Source organism: Aethalodelphis obliquidens, unplaced genomic scaffold, assembly GCF_003676395.1.
Source record: "Aethalodelphis obliquidens isolate GAN/ISIS:26980383/991018 unplaced genomic scaffold, ASM367639v1 scaffold4, whole genome shotgun sequence".
Lineage (NCBI taxonomy): Eukaryota > Metazoa > Chordata > Mammalia > Artiodactyla > Delphinidae > Aethalodelphis > Aethalodelphis obliquidens.
Window position 1 is genome coordinate 82,226,194 of NW_020837948.1, and position 15,058 is coordinate 82,241,251.

At 37.4% G+C, this 15,058-nt stretch overlaps 1 long non-coding RNA gene across 1 annotated transcript in view; it reads right to left on the reverse strand.

Annotated features, from left to right (window-relative positions):
- Positions 1-15,058, reverse strand: part of LOC113617589 (uncharacterized) — a 102,787-nt gene that overhangs the window by 22,752 nt on the left and 64,977 nt on the right. Inside the window, exons 7-9 of the long non-coding RNA XR_003431710.1 lie at positions 4,719-4,864; positions 507-1,672; positions 143-246 (exon numbers count right to left, since the gene is read on the reverse strand). This is a non-coding gene — a long non-coding RNA (uncharacterized LOC113617589). The remainder of the gene's footprint in view (positions 1-142; positions 247-506; positions 1,673-4,718; positions 4,865-15,058) is intronic.

The following is a 15,058-nucleotide window of genomic DNA, read 5'->3' on the forward strand; positions in this document are numbered from 1 at the left end:
CCCTTAAGGCATTCAATTATCCCAAATCATAAGTGAAAAGACAGAACATTCCATCTTGAAAGAACTGAAAGTGACTCAGGAAGTCAGATTTTCAGAGAGCATCATGATCTACACATGCCAGCTTTTAAATTCTCATGGTTACCGGTAGTCTCCTCCTGTGGTAGGTTTTCCATCTGCAATTACCTCCATCTGTAAGGAGCCCGGAAAGCACTGCCACACAGATGATGTCACTCTCCTCAAGCATACCTGAAGGAGGGGAAGCAGGATTAGAAGGAAAAAATCATTTAAGGGGAAGAAAAGATATCCCCTCTGACAGAAGTTTCCCATAGCCAAGAAGCAATAACAGCACTGACCCAATTCTAAAATGGGTCTGGGAAGTTCAAAATTCAACTCCAGTGACCTCAAGGGTACAACACCGCCCCCCCACCCCCACCAACTCTCCGTTCAGTAAAACGTGTCTTACAAGGAGAATAAAATTTCCAGGGCTTGCCCTTTGCTTCACTCACCGCAGTGTTTGCTTTTCACCTGCACTCGCTTCTGATCATTTTGAAACTACAAAGGGCCTTGACAAAAGACAAAGAAGAGCTTGGCTTCCTGTGAGATTTTCACCAACTTTGTTGCCTTCAGAGCTGGAGCCTACCATCTAAATCCAAGCAACGAAATGACTGCATCATTTGAACAGCAGAAAATTGAGTAGGAACATTGAATTCTGAAGCTGAAGGACAGAGTACAGAATCAAAGGCCCTTGCTTATAAATGAGATCTGTTCAATCTTGCTCTTTCATGTATCTTCTTTTTGTTGTTGTCAGATTGTTTTCCCAACTAGATAGTCATACTGGGAAACTCTGCTTGAAGGCCATTTGATATGTAGAGGAAAAAAAAAAAATCAACATATAACTTGAAGAAGTGGTGCGTTTTCCAGAAATTAAAAGAACGATTTGTTGTGATGACATACCCTGTGGCAAGGGGATATTGTATTAGGACAAACAGTTCCCAACTTATAAGTAGATTGTGAGCCAAAATTTGTAAGTCAGTTGTTTGCAACTTGGAAGGCATTCGCCTATAGGGACAGTGTTGTAGGTGGTGGCTGGACACCAGCATTTAGTTGTGATGGTTTGTGTAATCCAGTCATACTTTTGAAATGGTAAAATGACACTGTTTGAGCTTCTCAGACTGAAGTATGCAGGGATTAACAATGAACATTTCAAGTCAGGGAATAAACATGGTACAACTTCCTGGCATGTTAATTTTGTTATAAAATTTAAGGAAGAATTCTTTCTGAATTAAAAATAAATATGCAGAATTTTGAGTAAAATATAAAATCCCTGAAAACTTTAAAGATTAATCATGAGACTTCAAAACTACCTTGTGCTTATAGCTTGAAATGTTGGTCTAAGTCCCCAGACCTCCTTGATTTCAGAGCTCTCCTATTAGGCAAAGTGGACATGTGTGAGAAGCAAAGCAGTCCAGCATGACAGCTCCATGTTCACCTGCAGCATGGCAGCTTGTTGTATAGACTCCACTGGTCTGTGCCGCGCTAAGAGTCAATGAAACTTAGCTTTGTAAATTACAATCTTGCTGGGGTCGAAGGAGAGAAAGCACCCAAATGTATTTGGAGATTGGAGGAGGCCAAGGAGACATAACTACATCCAATGTGGATCTTGGATTGGATTCTGGAATAGGAAAAGGACAGTAATGGGATAACTGGTGAAATTCTAATAAGGACTGTAGATTAACCATACTATTGTAACAGCAGTGGTAGGGGGAAGAAGAGTAGGGAGGTCAGAAACACATGATAAAGATTGAACTATTAAAAAATCTGTAGTCATAGCAATCTCAGTCTTTGTTCTCAAATCTCTTTTTATCAATTAGTAAGATAGGGGGATCTCCTGGTATTGTTTCCACATATGCCATCCCCAGAGACAGCACTAGTGAACAAGGCTGAGAGCACTTGGGGATGAGTATATAGGGCTTTCTTTGGATGATTCACACATCTAGATTGGACAGTCCACAGAGGCAGATCAAATTGTCTCCCAGACTGCACCATGGCTGTGAGGGTTCAGGGTGGCACGGAGCTTGGTTGGGAGACTTCCTCATGAACTTTCTAAGTCAGAGGTCTCATTCCAAGGCAGTCGACCTGGAAGTCCTGCCCCTACCTCAAGATTGGTGGGGCCAGGAGCATTTCCTGCTCATGGGCGTCAGTGTAAGGCTTAGCATCATTTTTGGCCTGAAGTGTAATTTCCCAAGCCCTTAAAATATTCAGGCTGTCCATGAAAGGAAAGGAACATTATATTAGTGTGACAGATATTCTGTCAATATAATTAAGCTATTGGATCTCTTTCTTCTTTAGCAATGGATGTGAAAGCAAAGCAGGGAAGAGCTAGTTGTGTAAAATGGAAATGGCAGATGAGTGGTATGCCATTTAAAGAGAAAAGGGGCAGAAAGGGAGACACTAACAGCAGCAGGTACAAACTTACATGACTGCAGTTTTGCTGCTCCCCTGTGGATGGAGAAGTAGAAGTTTGGATATTGATGGCATTAGAACTGCCTAAACTACAGACACACATGCGTACACTCATGTGTGCGTGTTTTATGAGATCTTTTTCTGACTTGTGCTTGCTTTACTTTTACTTCAGAGGTTAGTGTCTAGGGAGTGAATTAAGAGTAGGATGGAGAGAAGAGCAAGGGATGATCAAGATGCTCAAGGTTAAGACAGATAACTAATAAGAAGCTGCTGTACAGCACAGAGAACTCTATTCAATACTCTGTAATGGCCTATACGGGGAAGGAATCTTAAAAAGAAAAAAAAGAGTGGACATATGTATATGTATAAATGATTCACTCTGCTGTATACCTGAAACTAACACAACATTGTAAATCAACTATACTCCAATAAAAATTTTAAAAAAAGAAAAAAGAAAACAAAAGTCAGGGACCAGAAAGAGAAGTCTGCCTATGGCCTAGAAGGCTGCCTCTAGTCCACAGTCATGTCTAAGAATGGCTCCTTATGTCTCCAACTATTTGAGAAAAAACAAAAACTACTCCCAGAGGTGCTCTAAACCCTGTGTGGAGCATAAAAGAAATATTTCCCAACATTTACTATTCTGTTGCTTGTTCTGAGGGCTTCACAGCACTTAGTGAGTTAGAGATCTCCAAGAAAATGCCTTGCTCTGTAGAGCAAATTTCCTCTGTTCTACTCTATGACATAAATCACAGCAAGATATTTTTTGACCCACCTCCTAGAGAAATGGAAATAAAAACAAAAATAAACAAATGGGACCTAATGAAACTTAACAGCTTTTGCACAGCAAAGGAAACCATAAACAAGACCAAAAGACAACCCTCAGAATGGGAGAAAATATTTGCCGATGAAGCAACTGACAAAGGATTAATCTCCAAAATACACAGCTCATGCAGTTCAATATCAAAAAACCAAACAACCCAGTCCAACAATGGGCAGAAGATCTAAATAGACATTTCTCCAAAGAAGATATACAGACTGCCAACAAACACTTGAAAGGATGCTCAACATCACTAATCATTAGAGAAATGCAAATCAAAACTGCAATGAGGTATCACCTCACACCAGCCAGTATGGCCATCATCAAAAAAATCTACAAACAATAAATGCTGGAGAGGATGTGGAGAAAAGGGAACCCTCTTGCACTCTTGGTGGGAATGTAAATTGATACAGCCACTATGGAGAACAGTATGGAGGTTCCTCAAAAAACTAAAAATAGATTTACCATATGACCCAGCAATCCCACTACTGGGCATATACCCTGAGAAAACCATAATTCAAAAAGAGTCATGTACCACAATGTTCATTGCAGCACTATTTACAATAGCCAGGACATGGAAGCAACCTAAGTGTCCATCAACAGATGAAGGGATAAAGAAGATGTGGCACATATATACAATGGAATATTACTCAGCCATAAAAAGAAATGAAATTGAGTTATTTGTAGTGAGGTGGGTGGACCTAGAGTCTGTCGTACAGAGTGAGGTAAGAAAGAGCAAAAAAAATACCATATGCTAACACATATGTATAGAACCTAAAAAAAAGGTTCTGAAGAACCTAGGGGCAGGACAGGAATAAAGATGCAGATGTAGAGAAAGGACTTGAGGACACAGGGAGGGGGAAGGGTAAGCTGGGAAGAAGTGAGAGAGTGGCATTGACACATATACACTACGAAATGTAAAATAGATAGCTAGTGGGAAGCAGCTGCATGGCACAGGGAGATCAGCTCAGTGCTTTGTGACCACCTAGAGGGCTGGGATAAGGAGGGTGGGAGGGAGACATAAGAGGGAGGGCATGTGCAGATATATGTATACATATAGCTGATTCACTTTGTTATACAGCAGAAACTAACACAACATTGTAAAGCAATTATACTCCAATAAAGATGTTAATTAAAAAAAAAAAATTTCCTCTGTTCTAATATGGCCCAGCCCAGCCAAGCCATCCAAAGGGTGAGATGTTTGTAAACAGATTCACCCAAGCCAGGATATATGTGTGTACTGTTGGAAGAGGGTTTTTTTCCCCTTAATATTTAACTTTTTATTTTGAAACAATTTTAGATTTAAAGAAAAGTTGCAAAAATAGCACAAAAACTTCCCATTGAGTTTTTCCCAATGTTAATGTCTTACATAACTATGATACAATTATCAAAACCAGAAAACTAATATTGGCACAATTGATGCATTTAATATACAGACCTTATTCGGATTTCCCAGTTTTCTCACTGCTCTCCTTTTGCTATTTCAGGATCCAATCCAGGATTTCATGTTGCATTTAGCTGTCATGTGCCCTTGGTCTCCTCCAATCTGTGATAGTTCCTCAGTATTTCCTTGTCTTTCATAACCTTGACAATTTTGAGATGTATTGGTCAGTATGTTGAAAACTATCTCTCTTTAAAGTTATGTATTTTGAATAAGAATACCGTAGAAATGTTGTTTGTCTTTTCTAGGAACATCATGTTGAGAGTTTATGATGCTAGTATATTTTATTATTGATGATGCTAACCTTGGTTAACCAGAATCCTGCCATGGTTCCCCACTGTAAAGTTATTCTTTTTCCCTTTGTAATTAAGTAATATACAGTGAGATACTTTGAGACTCTGCAAATATTCTATTTTTCATTATATGTCACTCAACAATTTTAACATCTATCAATGGTTTTCTTTGCAAAAAGTATTATTATGGTGATCACCTAAAGGTGATTTTCTATTTATATCATTCCTTTTATGTTTATTTATTGGGATTCTGCTGCAAGGAGGAGCTCTCCCTTCTACCCCATTTATTTACTTACTTGATTATTTATATCAATATGGATTCATGAATTTTTTATCTATAGGTTAAAATCCAATATTATCATTATTTACTGGAATAGGTTTTTTAGTTGTTTTTTTAAAATTTTGCTTTCTAACCTCATGCATTCTGACTTCCTAAAAGGTGAAAATTATATAAAGAAAAACATCCTCTCACCTATCTTTAGATATTAAATTTTAGTGCTAGACCTGAACTGAATAAATCTTTCGGAAACACTAAAGAGAGACTGGAAGGCATGGGAAAATGTTTGGTATATTTTGGTAATAAATGATTACAGACAGCCTTGTCTCAAGCAAGCAACTTAAAGATACCCTCAATGGCTAGAGGTAAGATTTTAAACCAGGGGAAAGAGAATATTTTCAACTGGGAAGATGAATATGAAGATAAGTTCCATATTGGAATTATTAGAATTTGGCTTTGAATGCTCAGAATTTGTCTAAATTGTAAATGTACAACTTCCTTGCTGTTAACTCAATCCCTCTCTCTGTTATTTCCTGCTTACTAAGGGAAAGAATACAATATCCACAAGTATTCAATGTAGAAGAGGGACTGCCCCCTGTGTACTATTTCAGAACTACTTTTCCGAGAAAAGCTGAAAACAAACAGTTTTAAGATGTCCTAAACATAATCCTTTCCCCTGGATAAGTTGTTCTTTAATGCTGGAAACTACCCTCCCCCCTACCCTGAACTCCTACAGCTCATTAGTTCTTTTCTTAAGACCATTACCACATTCAGTCCTAATCATTTCTACTCAGAAATAAGCTGCTGCTTTACTTGATAATATTAATGAGTTATTTTTACCTTTTAGGCTTGATAATGGTATTGTGGATTTATCTTTTTTAAGATTCCTTATTTTTTTGGAGATATATACTAAAATATTTATGGATTTCATGATAGGTCTCAGATTTATTTCAAAATCATCCAGGATGGGGTTGGGATATTGGGTAGAGGGTGTAGGAAAATATCTCCATGACCTTAAATCAAAAAGAACTTCTTTATCCATTGATCTATCAGTGGACATTTAGGTTGTTTCCATATTTGGCTATTTTAAATAATATTTCAGTGATCATACATTTAAAGTAATTATTTATAGGTGAGGACTTACTAATACCATCTTATTGTTTTCTGAGTTTTTTGTAGTTCCTTTGTTCTTCTTTTGCTATCTTCTTTTGTGATTTGATGACTTTCTGTAGTGGCATGATTTGACTACTTTCTCAGTATATTTTGTGTATCAAAAATAAACTCAAAATGGCTTAAAGACTTAAATATAAGACATGTTACCATAAAATTCCTAGAAGAGAGCATGGGCAAAACATTTTCTGACATAAATCGTACCAATGTTTTCTTAGGTCCGTCTCCCTAGACAGTAGAAATAAAAGCAAAAACAAACAAATAGGACCTAATCAAACTTACAAGTTTTTGTACAGCAAAAGAAACCAGAAACAAAATAAAAAGACAACCTATGGACTGGGAGAAAATATTTGCAAATGATGCAACCGACAAGGGCTTAATTTCTAAAATATGCAAACAGCTTATATAATTCAACAGAAAACATAACCCAATCAAAAATGGGCAGAAGACCTAAACAGATATTTCTCCAAAGAAGACATACAGATGGTCAACGAGCACATGAAAAGATGCTCAACATCACTAATTATTAGAGAAATGGAAACCAAAACTACAATGAGGTACCACATCACACTGGTCAGAATGACCATCATTGAAAAGTAGACAAAAAACAAATGCTGGAGAGAGTACGAAGAACAGGGAATCCTCCTACACTGTTTGTGGGAATGTAAATTAGTGCAGCCACTGTGGAAAACAGTATGGAGGTTCCTCAAAAAACTAAAAATATAGTTGCCATACTATTTAGCAATTCCACTCCTGGGCATATATCTGTACAAAACTATAATTCAAAAAGAACATGTGCCCCTATGTTCATAGCAGCACTATGCACAACAGTCAAGACATGAAAAAAATCTAAGTGTCCATCAAGAGATGAATGGATAAAGAAGATGTCATACATATATACAATAGAATACTACTCAGACATAAAATAGAATGAAATAATGCCATTTGTAGCAACATGGATGGGGTTAGAGATTATCATACTAAGTGAAGTAAGTCAGAAGGAGAAAGACAAATACCATATGATATCACTTATATGTGGAATCTAAAGTATGACACAAATGAACTTATCTATGAAACAGACTCACAGACATAGAGAACAGACTTGTAGTTGCCACGGGGGAGAGGGAGGTGGGAGAGGGATGGATCAGGGGTTTGGGATTAGCAGCTGCAAACTATTATACAGAGAATAGATAAACAACAAGGTCCAACTGTATAGCACAGAGAACTATATTCAATATCCTGTCACAAACCATAATGGAAAATCTCATGAAAAAGAATATATATATATATATATATATATATATATATATATATATATCTGAATCATTTTCTGTAGAAATTAATATAACATTGTAATCAACTATACTTGAATAAAATAAAATTTAAAATAATAATGTGTCTCAATATAAACCTTTGAAGTTGAACCTGTTTAGGGATTTTTGAGTGTCATGTATCTTCATGTCCAATTCTCTCCCCAGATTTGGGAACTTCTCAGCCATTACTTCTTTAAATAATCTTTCTGCCACTTTTTCTCTCTTTTCTTTATGGGACCCCCATTATTCATACATCAGATCTCTTGATGGTATCCCATAAATTTCATAGTCTCTTTTTCATTACTTTTGATTCTTCTTTTTCTTCTCTGAATGGATTATTTCAAATGACTTGTCTTTAAGTTCAGAGATTCTTTCTTCTGCTTGATCAAGTCTGGTGTTGACACTCACAATTGCCTATATTTAATTTCTTTCACTGTATTCTTCAGGTCCAGAATTTCTGTTTGGTTCTTTTATATGATTTCTCTTTGTTGAAATTCTCATTTTATTCATTATTGTTTACCTGATTTCATTGGACGGTCAGTGTTTTCTTATAGCTGATTGAGCTTCCTTAAACCAGTTGTTTTGAATTCTTGATCAGAAAATTCATAGATCTCCAATTTATTTGTGGATGATTACTAGAAAATTATTCTATTCCTTTGATGGTACCATGTTTTCTTTATTTTTGTGTGTGTGTGTTCCTTGAAGTCTTGCATTGCTGTCTTCGAATTTGAAGAAAGAATCACCTCCTCCAGTTTTTACTCACTGGCTTCAGGAGAGAAATACCTTTACAAGTCAGCCCAACCAGGGATTCTGAGGCTTTTTCAGAACTTTTCTGTGGATGGGATGTACCCACTCCACACCTATTCCTCCCTCTTGCGTTATTTTTTATTTATTTATTTATTTTTGCGGTACACGGGCCTGTCACTGCTGTGGCCTCTCCCGTTGCAGAGCACAGCCTCCGGACGCACAGGCCCAGCGGCCATGGCTCATGGGCCCAGCCGCTCCGCAGCATGTGGGATCCTCCTGGACCGGGGCACGAACCCGTGTCCCCTGCATCGGCAGGCAGACTCTCAACCACTGTGCCACCAGGGAAGCCCCCTTGCGTTATTCTTAAGATTGTATGCCTTCTCTTGATCCTGCAAAGCCAGGTTGAATGCTGAGAGCCTCTCTTTTGTTCTCCTCGGAGAAGTGCTGCCAAGTGCTCAAGTTTGCGTGCCTTCTCCCAATGCTGCAGAGCTGTGTTGGCTTTCTGTGTGTGCTTTCCAGCCATCTGCAAAGGCTCATACTCACAGTCCATGCAGGCATATGCAGAGAGCTAGCCATATGAGTGTGGGTGAGGTATGTGGAACACTGGGGATGCCTATGGGCCAGATGGAGGAGTCTGCAGGCAAGGCATCCAAACTGGTTTATGAATGGGCTTCCTGATGGAGTCTGCAATGCAGTGAGTAGAATCTGCAGCCCTATGATGAGTTCCAAGTCCTGCTTGCTGTGCTCCAAGCTTCTCCCAACCCCTCAGTCATGACAATCACCTCAGTGTTCTGGGTTGGGTGAAAAAGAAGTAGGCCTCTTTGGGGAGTGTCCCACAGGGCTGGGGAAGCCAGACAGTCACTCACTATGCTCTCACTTTCCCTGTGGAAGAATTTGACACTGGGCTGTGTTGCCTTGGAGGGGAGGGGTAACATGCATAAAATGAAACTGCTCTTCTTACCCTATTCAATGCAACTATTCTTGGATTTTTTGCTCCAACAGCGTGCTAGAATGTTTCTGCTAGACACCCAGTCTCTGACAAAAGTACACTGATCTGTGGGTCATTGTCAAAGTTGATCTTCTATGAGGGATGAGGATGGAAAACCATTAAACCATGTCATTGACATCACTCTCTCCCTTCTGAATTAATTAATTGGAATTTTGTTGTAAAGAAGAGCTATCCCTTGTCCCCTATTTATGTATGTATTAAAGAAGTGAGAAGGGTGAGAATTAGATGCCTTTATTTTATTTTATTTATTAATTTATTTATTTTCATAGTGTCAATTCTTTTATTTTTTAAATTTTTTTAACATTTTATTGGAGTATAATTGCTTCACAATGTTGTGTTACTTTCTGCTGCACAACAAGTGAATCAGCCATATGCATACATATAACCCCATATCCCTTCCCTCTTGTGTCTCCCTCCCACCCTCCCTATCCCAACGATCTAGGTGGTCACAAAGCACCAAGCTGATTTCTTGTGCTATGCAGCTTCTTCCCACTAGCTATCTATTTTATATTTGGTAGTGTGTATAAGTTAATGCTATCCTCTCACTTTGTCCCAGCTTGCCCTTCCCCCTCCCCATGTCCTCAAGTCCATTCTCTACAACTGCATCTTTATTCCTGTCCTGCCCCTAGGTTAATCAGAACCTTTTTTTTTTTTTTAGATTCCATATATATGTGTTGGCATATGGTATTTTTTGCTCATTCTGACTTACTTCAATCTGTATGACAGACTCTAGGTCCATCCACCTCACTACAAATAACTCAACTTCATTTCTTTTTATGGCTGAGTAATATTCCATTGTATATATGGGCCACATCATCTTTATGAATTCATCTGTTGATGGACACTTAGGTTGCTTCCATGTCCTGGCTATTGTATATAGAGCTGCAATGAACATTGTGGTACATGACTCTTTTTGAATTATGGTTGTCTCAGGGTATATGCCCAGTAGTGGGGTTGCTGGGTCATATGCTAGTCCTATTTTTAGTTTTTTAAGGAACCTCCACACTGTTCTCCATAGTGGCTTTATCAATTTAATTTCCCACCAAGAGTGCAAGAGGTTTCCCTTTTCTCCACACCCTCTCCAGCATTTAATGTTTGTAGATATCTTGATGATGGCCATTCTGACTGGTTTGAAGTGATACTTCATTGTAGTTTTGATTTCCATTTCTCTAATGATTAGTGATGTTGAGCATTCTTTCATGTGTTTGTTGCCAATCAGTATATCTTCTTTGGAGAAATGTCTATTTAGGTTTCTGCCCAATTTTAGATTGGATTGTTTGTTTTTTTGAAGTTGAGCTGCATGAGCTGCTTGCATATTTTGGAGATTAATCCTTTGTCAGTTGTTTCATCTGCAAATATTTTGTCCCATTCTGAGGGTGTCTTTTCGTCTTGTTTAAGGTTTGCTTTATTGTGCAAAACTTTTAAGTTTCTTAGGTCACATTTGTTTATTTTTATTTCCATTTCTCTAGGAGGTGGGTCAAAAGGATCTTGCTGTGATTTATGTCCTAGACTGTTCTGCCTATGTTTTCCTCTATGAGTTTTACAGTGTCTGGTCTTACATTTAGGTCTTTAATCCATTTTGAGTTTATTTTTGTGTATGGTTTTAGGAAATGTTGTAATTTCATTCTTTTACATGTAGCTGTCCAGTTTTCCCAGCACCACTTATTGAAGAGACTGTCTTTTCTCCATTGTATACTATTGTCTCCTTTATCAAAGATAAGGTGACCATATGTGCATGAGTTTATCACTGGGTTTTCTATCCTGTTCCATTGATCTATATTTCTGTTTTTGTGCCAGTACCATATTGTCTTGATTGCTGTAGCTTTGTAGTACATTCTGAAGTCAGGGAATCTGATTCCTTTAGCTCCATTTTCTTTCTCAAGATTATTTTGGCTATTCGGTAACTTTTGTGTTTCCATACAAATTGTGGAATTTTTTGTTCTAGTTCTGTGAAAAATGCCATTGGTAGGCCGATAGGGATTTCTCTGAATCTGTAGATTGCTTTGGATAGTATAGTCAGTTTCACAATGTTGATTCTTCCAATCCAAGAACATGGTATATCTCTCCATCTGTTTGTATCATCTTTAATTTCTTTCATCAGTGTCTTATAGTTTTCTGCATACACTTCTTTTGTCTCCTTAGTTAGGTCTATTCCTAGGTATTTTATTCTTTTTGTTGCAATGGTAAATGGGAGTGTTTCCTTAAGTCTCTTTCAGATCTTTCATCATTAGTGTATAGCAATACAAGAGATTTCTTTACATTAATTTTGTGTCTGCTACTTTACCAGATTCATAGATTAGCTCTAGTAGTTTTCTGTTGGCATCTTTAAGACTCTCTATGTATAGAATCATGTCATCTGCAAACAGTGCCAGTTTTACTTCTTCTTTTCCGATTTGGGTTCCTTTTATTTCTTTTTCTTCTCTGCTTGCTGTGGCTAAAACTTCCAAAACTATGTTGAATAATAGTGGTGAGAGTGGGCAACCTAGTCTAATTCCTGACCTTAGAGGAAATGGTTTCAGATTTTCACCACTGAGAACAATGTTGGCTGTGGGTTTGTCATATATGGCCTTTATTATGTTGAGGTAAATTCTCTCTATGCCTACTTTCTGGAGAGTTTTTGACATAAATGGGTGTGGAATTTTGTTGAAAGCTTTTTCTGCATATATTGAGATGATCATATGGTTTTTATCCTTCAGTTTGTTAATATGATGTATCACATTGATTGATTTACGTATATTGAAGGATCCTTGCTTTCCTGGGATAAACCCCAGCTGATCATGGTGTATGATGCTTTTAATGTGCTGTTGGATTCTGTTTCCTAGTATTGTGTTAAGGATTTTTGCATCTCTGTTCATCAGTGATATTGGCCTGTAGTTTTGTTTTTTTGTGACATCTTTGTCTGGTTTTGGTGTCAGGGTGATGGTGGTCTCATAGAATGAGTTGGGAAGTGTTCCTCCCTCTACTCTACTTTGGAAGAATTTGCGAAGTATAGATGTTAGTTCTTCTCTAAATGTTTGATAGGATTCGCCTGTGAAGCCATCTGGTCATGGGCTTTTGTCTGTTGGAAGATCTTTAACCACAGTTTCAATTTCAGTGCTTGGAATTGGTCTGTTTATATTTTCTATTTCTTCCTGGTTCAATCTTGGAAGGTTGTACTTTTCTAAGAATTTGTCCATTTCTTACAGGTTGTCATTTTTATTGACATATAGTTGCTTGTAATAATCTCTCATGATCCTTTGTATTTCTGCAGTGAGTTGTTATTTCCCCTTTTTCATTTCTAATTCTGTTGATTTGAGTCTTCTCCCTTTTTTTCTTGATGAGCCTGGTGAATGGTTTATCCATTTTTTTTATCTTCTCAAAGAAACAGCTTTTAGTTTTACTGATCTTTGCAATCACTTCCTTCATTTGTTTTTCATTTATTTCTGATCTGATCTTTATGATTTCTTTCCTTCTGCTAACTTTGGGGGTTTTTTGTTCTTCTTTCTCTAATTGCTTTAGGTGCAAGGTCAGGTTGTTTATTTGAGGTTTTTCTTGTTTCTTGATGTAGGATTGTATTGCTATAAACCTCCCTCTTAGAACTGCTTTTGCTGCAACCCATAGGTTTTGGGTCGCGGTGTTTTCATTGTCATTTGTTTCTAGGTATTTTTTGATTTCCTCTTTGACTTCTTCAGTTATCTCCTGGTTATTCAGTAGTGTATTGTTTATCCTCCATGTATTTGTAGTTTTTATAGTTCTTTTTCCTGTAATTGACATCTAGTCTCATAGCGCTGTGGTCGGAAAAGATACTTGATAAGACTTCAATTTTCTTAAATTTACCACGGCTACTTTTGTGACCCAAGATATGATCTATCCTGGAAAGTGTTCCATGAACACTTGAGAAGAAAGTGTATTCTGTTGTTTTTGGATGGAATGTCCTATAAATATCAATTAAGTCCATCATGTTTAATGTGTCACTTAAAGCTTGTGTTTCCTTATTTATTTTCATTTTGGATAATCAGTCCATCTGTGAAACTGGGGTGTTAAATCCCTTACTGTGATTGTGTTACTGTCAATTTCCCCTTTTATGGCTGTTAGCACTTGCCTTATGTATTGAGGTGCTCCTATGTTCAGTGCATAAGTATTTACCAATGTTATATCTTCCTGGGTTGATCCCTTGATCATTATGTAGTGTCCTTCTTTGTCTCTTGTAATAGTCTTTATTTTAAAGTCTATTTTGTCTGATATGAGAATTGCTACTCCAGCTTTCTTTTGATTTCCATTTGCATGGAATATCTTTTTCCATTCTCTCATGTTCAGTCTGTATGTGTCCCTAGACTGAAGCAGGACTCTTGTAGACACGATATATATGGGTCTTATTTTTGTATCCATTCAGCCAGTGTATGTCTTTTGGTTGGAGCATTTAATCCATTTACATTTATGGTAATTATCAATATGTATGTTCCTATTACCATTTTCTTAATTGTTTTGGGTTTATTATTGTAGATCTTTTCCTTCTCTTGTGTTTCCTGCCTAGAGAATTTCCTTTGGCATTTGTTGTAAAACTCGTTTGGTGGTGCTGAATTCTCTTAACTTGCTTGTCTGTAAAGGTTTTAATTTCTCTGTCGAATCTGAATGAGATCCTTGCTGGGTGGAGTAATCTTGGATGTAGATTTTTCCCCTTCCTCACTTTAAATATGTCCTTCCACTCCCTTCTGGCTTGAAGAGTTTCTGCTGAAAGATCAGCTGTTAACATTATGGGGATTCCCTTGTATATTACTTGTTGCTTTTCCCTTGCTGCTTTTAATATTTTTTCTGTGTATTTAATTTTTGATAGTTTGATTAATATGTTTCTCTTTGGGTTTATCCTGTATGGTACTCTCTGTGTTTCCTGGACTTGAGTGACCATTTCTTTTCCCATGTTAGGGAAGTGTTCAACTATAATCTCTTCAAATATTTTTTCAGACCCTTTCTTTTTCTCTTCTTCTTCTGGGACCCCTATAATTAGAATGTTGGTGCATTTAATGTTGTCCCAGAGGTCTCTGAGACTGTCCTTAATTCTTTTCATTCTTTTTCTTTATTCTGCTCCCTGGCAATTATTTCCACCATTTTATCTTCCAGCTCACTTATCTGTTCTTCTACATCAGTTATTCTGCTATTGATTCTTTCTAGAGTATTTTTAATTTCAGTTACTGTGTTGTTCATCACTGTTTGTTTGCCCTTTATCTCTTCTGCATCCTTGTTAAATGTTTCTTGTATTTTCTCCATTCTGTTTCCAAGATTTTGGATCATCTTTACTATCATTAATCTGAATTCTTTTTCAGGTTGGTTGCCTATTTCATCTTCATTTATTTGATTTTGTAGGTTTTTACCTTGCTCCTTCTTCTGTAACACATTTTTTGGTCGTTTCTCTCTTTTTCTTTTACTGGTGGGGCTGTTTTCCTGTCTTACTGGTTGTTTGGTCTGAGGCGTCCAGCACTGGAGTTTGCAGGCAGTTGGATAGAGTCGGGTCTTGGTGCTGAGAATAGGACCTCTGGGAGGTCTCACTCTGA